This window comes from Poromitra crassiceps (genome assembly GCF_964638095.1).
Source record: "Poromitra crassiceps genome assembly, chromosome: 8".
NCBI classification, from domain to species: Eukaryota; Metazoa; Chordata; class Actinopteri; order Beryciformes; family Melamphaidae; genus Poromitra; species Poromitra crassiceps.
Window position 1 is genome coordinate 6,486,313 of NC_139629.1, and position 8,258 is coordinate 6,494,570.

The following is an 8,258-nucleotide window of genomic DNA, read 5'->3' on the forward strand; positions in this document are numbered from 1 at the left end:
GTTCAGACTGGCCTGTGGATGTGGGTCAGCCATGTTACCAGATCACATAGAGAACATTCAATACTCGCTGGCACGAGCTAGGAACTCGAGCGGAATGCCTGCATTTTCAGTAGCGTGGCACGTGCCTATAGTACCATGTGAATGGATGGCCTCATACAACTGGCTGGCCTAAACTAAGGTCAGAACTAAATTACGAAAAACAATGACAGGTTAACTATTGTGTAATTACATTGAAGTTATCAGGAAGTAAATGGTCATTTCTGGTAATGAGTAACTTTTTGTAATCATAATGTCTAATGTCTCAGTTAAATGCTGGTAATTACTATTAGCATTAACTGCTACATTAATGTAGTATGTCATCATACTGAGTAATTGTAACGCCGGCTATGTGCACTTTTATGCCCAAGACAAATTTCCCTCCGGGGACAATAAAGTATATCTCATCTCATCTCATCTCATTATTACTATGTAATACTTGCCTTTCCTATGCCTATCATGGACATACTAGATAACCCATGGGAGCTGTACTGCCAAGTGAAGTCAAGCTTGATCTCCTCAATATTACAATTTACCCTGCAGTTACTCTATTGACATTGGCAGGTCTGTGGGACAGTTTACGGAAGCCTGTGAAGGACATGAATATTGAATTGATTAATTGATAATAAAACAAGTTCAAATTCGTTCCTGGTTTAAAGGGATAGTTTTTTTTTTTTTTTAAGTGTAGCTCTATTTGCTACAATGATGATGTTGATTAGTAGAGTTCTTTCTCAGCACAATCCATGCTGTTCCTCATAGTAACTCTGGAAAGTTGGGCAAAAACAAATGCAAGGTCAATGGGGTCACGTTCTGGTCTGAACAGGCTGACTGAGGCTCACTAAAATCTACTACACAGTGCACACAAAGTACATTTTACTGAGCCTCAGTCAGCTTGTACAGAGAGGACCGTGACCCCAATGACCTTGCATTTGTTTTTGCCCAAATTTCCAGAGCTACTATGAGGAACAGGATGGATTGTGCTGAGAAAGAACTCTACTAATCAACATCATCATCGGTAAAGTAGCAAATAGTGCTAGACTTTAAAAAATGAAGTGAACTATCCCTTTAAACTGATCATTCAGGAAGACTCAAGGAGTAATTGCATATTGGACTATCATGTTTTGTAATGTAGCATTTTTATACAGAAGTTTTTAGATTTGTTCTTTATGTGAGTTTTACTGTTTTGATTCTGGCTTCATACATTGTTGGTCTGACACGATTGTCATGATGTTGCTTTCTTGGCTATGTCTCCCTTAAAAAAATACATTGTTAATCTTCAAAAGACTGACGCATTTCAGAAACGAATGGAGGGAAATGGAGAAAAAAATAGAGAGAGAGAGATGTGTGTGTGTGTGTGTGTGTGTGTGTGTGTGTGTGTGTGTGTGTGTGTGTGTGTGTGTGTGTGTGTGTGTGTGTGTGTGTGTGTGTGTGTGTGTGTGTGTGTGTGTGTGTGCGTCCCTCTCAAATATCTCCAATCCAGTCAGATGAAAGGAGAGATACCTCTCCTATCTAAAATATCCGGCCACCAAAGTGAATTACAGTGTTTGACCCACTGTGGCACAAAACACTGATATCAACAGCCTTCCATCTTGAAGCACAATAAACGTTGTGTCCCCTACACCATGACAAAAACATACTATAGAATATGATGTGGAGCAATGCTTCAAGTCTTATCTTTTACAGCCCTGTGTGTGCGTGTGAGTGAGTGGATAGACGACTTGTACAGTAGGTGACCTTCTGGCAGCCATATTGGAAATCCTCAGCTCTTCAGCAACAACAACAGAGTAGCTGATTGCATTTCTAAACTTCTGCCTCAATCTCTGTGCTGTTTTTGACTGAGAACTGAACATTCTGACAATGAGCCATCAAATAATTGGCTTGTGAGCTAGCTACAGTAGCAAGCATGCCATACTGTCTAGTTGTGATTTAGCCCATATTCTAAGTAATATGTGATGAGAGGATTGGCACCCAAATCCTCTCTGTGTCTCCAGTAGATAATTGTATCTGGTGTGCATGCTAACGGCTTAGGATACTTGTGACATACATCAACTTGTGATGCACCTGGACACATCATCAGTGATGTTACCTGCGGTCATTTGGTGTTTCGGGTCTTTCAACAATCAGACACCGTCACCCAGGCGACCCAGCCGGGGTTGATCAAGACTCGGCTTGTGTCCACGTCGCTCTACCGCAGCCACGGCTCTCCTCTCCTGATCCACAGCCACCTTGAAGCAACTTCTGCTGCCTCGGTGATCAACTTGATGGCCCTTCGCCTACTGACCCCTGTGATGCCCAGCATGTTGTAGGCCCTGCAGAGGGACCGGCCTACGAACCCTCTGCATCCCACATCAATTGGCACACTTCATATTGTCGACATCACATTGTCGACTAGTGGTTTTGATAGTCGACTAGTCTGTGAAACTATAGTCTTTGGAGTTACTTTCAATCGCAGAAGATCTTTAACTTCCTTTAAATACAGTATGATGAAGACTGAGATATTTTCAGAAATCATTCATCTACAGCCTAGATCCTCTTTGCGCGGCTAGCGAGACGATGGCGGCTCTAGACTCTTTCATTAGCTGATAGAAATAATACAATAATTTAATGTATGCCAATTTAATGTAATATGTCTCCGGATTCAGGATGAGCGCCACAGCGCTCTCCAAGGTGTCCAAACTCTGTCTCTCTGCCCCCTCTCCCTTTCTCTCTCTCTCTCTCTCTCACACACACACACACACACACACACACACACACAGACACAACAGTTTTACAGCTCTGGCTGCGTTGCGGGGCTGCTTCATGTCATATCTGCTTCGTCGGCTACAGAAACAGTTCTTATTCTTTCCATTTTCTTTTAATTACCTCTCAATAATTACAGCGAATAATCCTTCCAAAATGTTTGTTTTGAGGACACATCGGCGTGTTTCTTTACTCCACCATGTAGACTAGCATGTGCAGTAGGCTTCAGACTCGCAGACTGGCCTTCTCTGTCTGACTGTGTGCGTGTGTGTGTGTGTGTGTGTGTGTGTGTGTGTGTGTGTGAGAGAGAGAGAGAGTTCACATCAATTAATCAGGGTATATGCAGGAATCCTGAACTTAAATTCAGACCTTAAGACCTTTTCAATATATTTTAAGACCTCAATGCCACTTTTGTCACATCAGCAATAGGGGTGGAAATCACGTTTCATCGTGATACAATATTATATTGATTCTTTGGACAACAATACAATATTTGCTGATATCACAAAGTCTGCAACAATACAATTTCGATTCAAATCAGGGGCCTGCGATCAATATGAGGCGATATACAGTATGCCCATTTAACACAGGTTCTGGGTAGCTCGTGCATCACTACTAGCTGCTAGTTGCAGGTCCTTGCTGTGACTTCAGTCGCACTGCCTTTCTTGTTCTGTCACGCCATACTGCCTAACCCTGTCCACCACCGACGCTGTCATTCATCTTTCCATCATTCCTAAATGTCTTTGTGTTAAGTTAAGTTAAGATAAGTTAAGTTAAGTTAAGTTATCAGCAGTGGGCAGCCGCAGTTCTTTTGCCAGTGCCTTGGTCAGGGGCACTGACAGGAGTATTAACCTTAACATACATGTCTTTGATGGTGGGAGGAAACCGGAGCACCCCGGAGAAAACCCACATGAACACGGGGAGAACATGCAAACTCCACACAGAAAGGACCTGGGACGGACCAAGGCAACAGTGCTAACCACTGAGCCACTGTGCCGTTGCGATATATCTCCTTTCCCACTTTGTCCTTTACATTCATTTCTGCCTTTCATTCAAAATAGGCATGAAATATGAGCTGGCCGGCTGTCAGAATGCTAGAGGCTTGTCAGTGTTGACTGGTGCACATTGCATCAAACCAATATGCAGTGAATTAATCAGATCAGCAAAGCACCTCTGGAAATGTTACTTGACTGCATCACAGATTCACCTTTTGAACGGTCTACTCACTCATTTTGATTGCTCTTTTATTTTCCTTTTTTGTTCCATTTTCACTGTTGCGGATTATTATTACTATAAACAGAGCGCCTACCGTGCCTCATCCACATTCCCCTCCTCCTCTTCCTCATCGCTCATTTCTACGTACCTCTTTGGTTTGCAGCAATCATGCCACCAAATCAAACTGCAGTGGATTTATTGTCCTCATCGGATGAAACAACTCGGATTAGTTTACTTATTAAAGAAGCAGTGCAGTAGGAGATGGGGCAAAGTGTTTTGCGTGTCCACCTCTGGGCACAGTGTGGCACTGGCATGGCCCCTCTCTGTGTTATAGGAGCTGACGGATTGGAGTGGGCACCTTGCCAAATGCTCCTTCAAAGTGACAGAGTCCCCGACGGCCAGCGCCTCATGTGCCACTGCCCCACAGCTCAGCAGGCATGCCGCACACACACAGATGAACCTTTCCCCTTTCCTCAAAGAGCAAAGCCATCCATCTAGAGAAAGAGCTACAGGTGTCTTTGATACCTGAGGTTTTTTATCTCGGGCTTGGGCTAATGGACGTGGATGAGGCTGTTTCAAGCTTCCTCAGGTTACGAGTTCAGACCTCCACCGGGACGCCGCGCTAGCTGCCCTCAAACCCACCTGTGCCAAAGTGGGAAAAAAATCTAATTATAGAAATGGCTTTCCTGCCTTCAGAGGAGCAACAAAACTGCACAAACGGCGCGGCATGTCGGACGCTAGCGTGTGGGAATATAAGGTAGCCGAAACGCACATTTCATTATGTGTGAAAATGTGATGAAAAGTTGTGCGGTTACTGCAAGACTCGCATCTGTGCACAGATATAGAGGGAGGAAATACAACACAGTGCTGCGATGACGTTTATTTTCGACACACACAGGCAGGCACACACCTCTCTGCATTATCCTGCAGGGTGCAGACAACTTATTAGCAATGACTGCCTACCTCCGTTTCCCAGCACCAGGCTGTGAAAACAAAGTTAGCTGTAGGTGGTGAGGCATCAGAAAGAAAAACCAACCAAGACCTTCTTGTTCCCCAGCAGCTGGTCAGTTTGAGACAGAATTCAAATGCCAAAGCCAGACCGGCAAGGAACAAAACTATGGAAGGGACGAGATATTGAAATTCAATATACAGTGGACTCTTCTTATAGTGATCACTTTGGGACGGGTCAAATTGATCACTATAAGCAAATTATTTAAAGCAGTGGTTCTCAAATGGGGGTCCACTTTGCCAGGGGGTCCGCGAAAAGTTTTCTGGTAAAAAAAAAGAAAAAGAAAAAAGCTAGATGTTACTTATTCCTTCTCAAACTACTTCCTACATGGTGCTAGTCTATCAAAATATCTTGGCTGTCATTGATTGTGTTGCATAGTGGTTTTCTGTACTGTTGACAAATTGTGATATTGTAAGTCGCTTTGGACAAAACAAAAGCGTCTGCTAAATGACGTAATGTAAATGTAATGTAATAAAATTAAAAAAAATTTTTTTTTGCAAAATCTTCATAGTTCAATGAAAATAGTTTATGCTTTAAATCTAAAATGGTTCATGGATTACATTCTAATAACAAACCCATCAAATTAAAAGTCAAGCACGTTACCGTGGAAACAATTAAGCTTAGCCCAAAATCACAAATCAGAATGAGGGGGTCCCCGGTATATTTTCTATCTTGTAAGGGGTCCTTGGCTGAAAAACATTTGAGAACCTCTGATTTAAAGAGCATGTGTATAGGAATGATTCTAGCTTGATATCAGACTGAATTGTCAACTTGTTACACTCATTTCCATCTTCTAATCTGAGATTGGCCTCTGTTTCAGTTATTTCTATGATTGTTTTACCTGACGAAGGTCTAAGGACCGAAATGTTTATTAATAAAGTTTTATTTCAAGTAAAGGACAGTGTGCGGGAATGCTCTTTTCTCTGACCTATGGACTTCTTCAACGCACCTGTCCACAAGAAACTGAAGGTGTAGAATAGCTTCTATTGTCAACTTATGATGGAATCCCCACAGGGAAATTCCAACCAATCACTAGAGACCAAGTCCAACGTATATCAGCCTGAACTTACGTTACTCCAGTCGGGCGAACGTAAAAAAAAAAAAAAAAAAAAATCCCATTTGAATAAATGCTCTCGAAGCAGTGTGTCGTCTGGATTTCAAAGTAATTGGTACTTGTAATCAATTTAAAACTGCCTCGACAGCAGGCAATGGCTGCAGCCAGAGTCATGTATATAGAAGTCGCGACATCTCCATTCACTTCAATGGACCAGTTTTTTACTCTCAATAGTTCCCGGAAGTAAGGTTCTGGCTTAAGCAGCGCTGTCGAGTTGCAGCAAAATGGACAGCTTGTGATGTAATTTGAAAGGGTCTGATGTTTAAAGAATTAAATTGTACACTATCAGCTTTATTTTTGCATTCAAAAGTAGCGCGAGCTTCCTTCCTGGCTATTCATTGGCTACTGAGTCACGCATTTTGGACCTCCACTGACGCCACTCTCTTACTATATTTCTCTGGCCACAGCCATTCACTCCTCTGCTCAGTCTTGACAACTACGCTTGACAACAGCTTAGTCCCACCCGTTGGGCTGTTTATTGATGCTGACTGGCCAATCGTTAGTCCCCCTTGGCGCTCCTTGGTAAATCGCTGGTGAAACCAGAGAAAATGCTTTTGCATATGATGATGCCAGACCAAGATCAGCCAAACTCAACTCTGTGGAGTGGGCAGAGTCAAAGGTGTGGATGGACCCAAACTCAACTCTGTGGAGTCAAAGATATATCGATATCGATCACTATAAGGCCGTGGCCACACTGATCTGTTCGATAGATGTGTCTGTTGCATGTACAAGTAACCTACTTGTACAGCAGGTGGCGGTAAGCACCTTGTTGAAGGTGTCAGCGACCCGCCTATAAACCGAGAGAAGAAGAAAGCTGGTGTTAGCCAGCTGTTAGCTCTCTGCGCTACGTTACTTACAGTATGTGGCAATAAAACGCAACTGAATGACCAGATTGATGTAATGGTCGGCCAGTTCGAGTCATGATGTTTCCATGAAGCCCACCAGCTTTGATATCTGTCGGCTAGTTGTTGATATTTCTTTCTTTCAAAAATGTTTTTATTACAAGGTGTCAGTGATTTTACTACACTTTGATACGTAAACAAGCAATAATTTTTTTTTCTTTTAACACAAAATAAAAATTATGCGGCATACAACGTTCAGTTATCTTTTGACATCTTTGCATCAATGGTCGAAACAGTTTATGTTGGGGGGGAAAGAATGAGAGAAAAATAAAAGATTTAACCTACATTTAGAAAAGGAGACAAAAAACATAAAATAAAAATAATAGGCAGTTCACATAGCTATGTTTCACTGTTACAGCATTATACAGGTCGACATTCACCTCCTCCCGCCGACCCTTTAAGTGGCTCAACACTGGTCCCCATGCTTTATCAAACACTTTACTTCTTCCTGAAATCTTGAATCTAAGCCTTTCCAGATGAAGGATCTCACCCAACTCTCTCAGCCACATCTCAAATGAAGGTACAGCATCAGATTTCCAAAATCGTAAAATCATTTTTTTGGTCAACACGGCACCCAAGTACACCGTCCATTTGTCACTGCCGGGGTTCAGAGCGGTGTCGTTTGTAGACCCCAGGATGGCCACGAGGGGGTCTGGCTCCCACCTTTTGTCAAATGCTTTTGAATAAAAGTCAGATATTGAAGACCAGAATGGGTGGAGCTTGGGACATGTCCAGAATTGGTGTACAAGGGTGCCATCTTGAGTCTTACATTTGTTACACAATGCTGATACATTGGGATACATCTTGTTTACCTTGACTTTTGAATAGTGTAACCTATGTATTACTTTAAATTGTATCAAATTGTGTCTCGCATTTACTGAGCAGCGGTGAATATTACTAAGACATGTTTCCCATAATTCCTCAGCAAGCGGCATGCCTATTTCAATCTCCCATTCAGTTCTGTACTTCTCTGTGTCGGCTACTTCCTGAGTAACAAGTGTCTGATATAAAATTGACACTGCTCTTCTACATCTTGGTTTGACATTGATTATAATTTCAAGTGCATTATGCTGTGGAATATCTACAAATGTAGGTATGTGTGATCTTATAAAGTTCTGAAACTGTAGATATCGTTGTTGATATTTCTAACGGTAAAATAACATACGTTATATCGATGTGGACAACCTGCTCAGCCATTTCCACTGTGAGAACGCATCCTCGACTCTGATCGGCTAAACGGATG